Below are 288 nucleotides of genomic sequence, written 5' to 3'. Positions count from 1 at the left end.
GCCTGCGCCGCGGCCCCGCAGGGCGCCCTCGGAGCGGGCGCGGTTCCCAGGCGCCCTGGGAAGAGCCCGCTGCCTCCGTCGCCGGCTGAGAGCTGGATTTGCCCCTTGCAGACCTTGTGGGCCTTTCATTTGCATATTTACGAATGATAGAAAACGTGCCCAGGATCCAGGGAGCTGTTTTCCTTTAGTCTCCCTTTGACTGGATACGAAGTCTCCGCGCCAGGGACCGCCCGCCCCCTACCCCTGAGCCTGACGCCCCCTCCCTCGCGTTGCGGTTCAGAGCCACCT

This window comes from Otolemur garnettii, unplaced genomic scaffold (genome assembly GCF_000181295.1).
Source record: "Otolemur garnettii isolate 467f Iridium unplaced genomic scaffold, OtoGar3 scaffold00197, whole genome shotgun sequence".
Lineage (NCBI taxonomy): Eukaryota > Metazoa > Chordata > Mammalia > Primates > Galagidae > Otolemur > Otolemur garnettii.
This window is presented reverse-complemented; position numbering follows the sequence as displayed.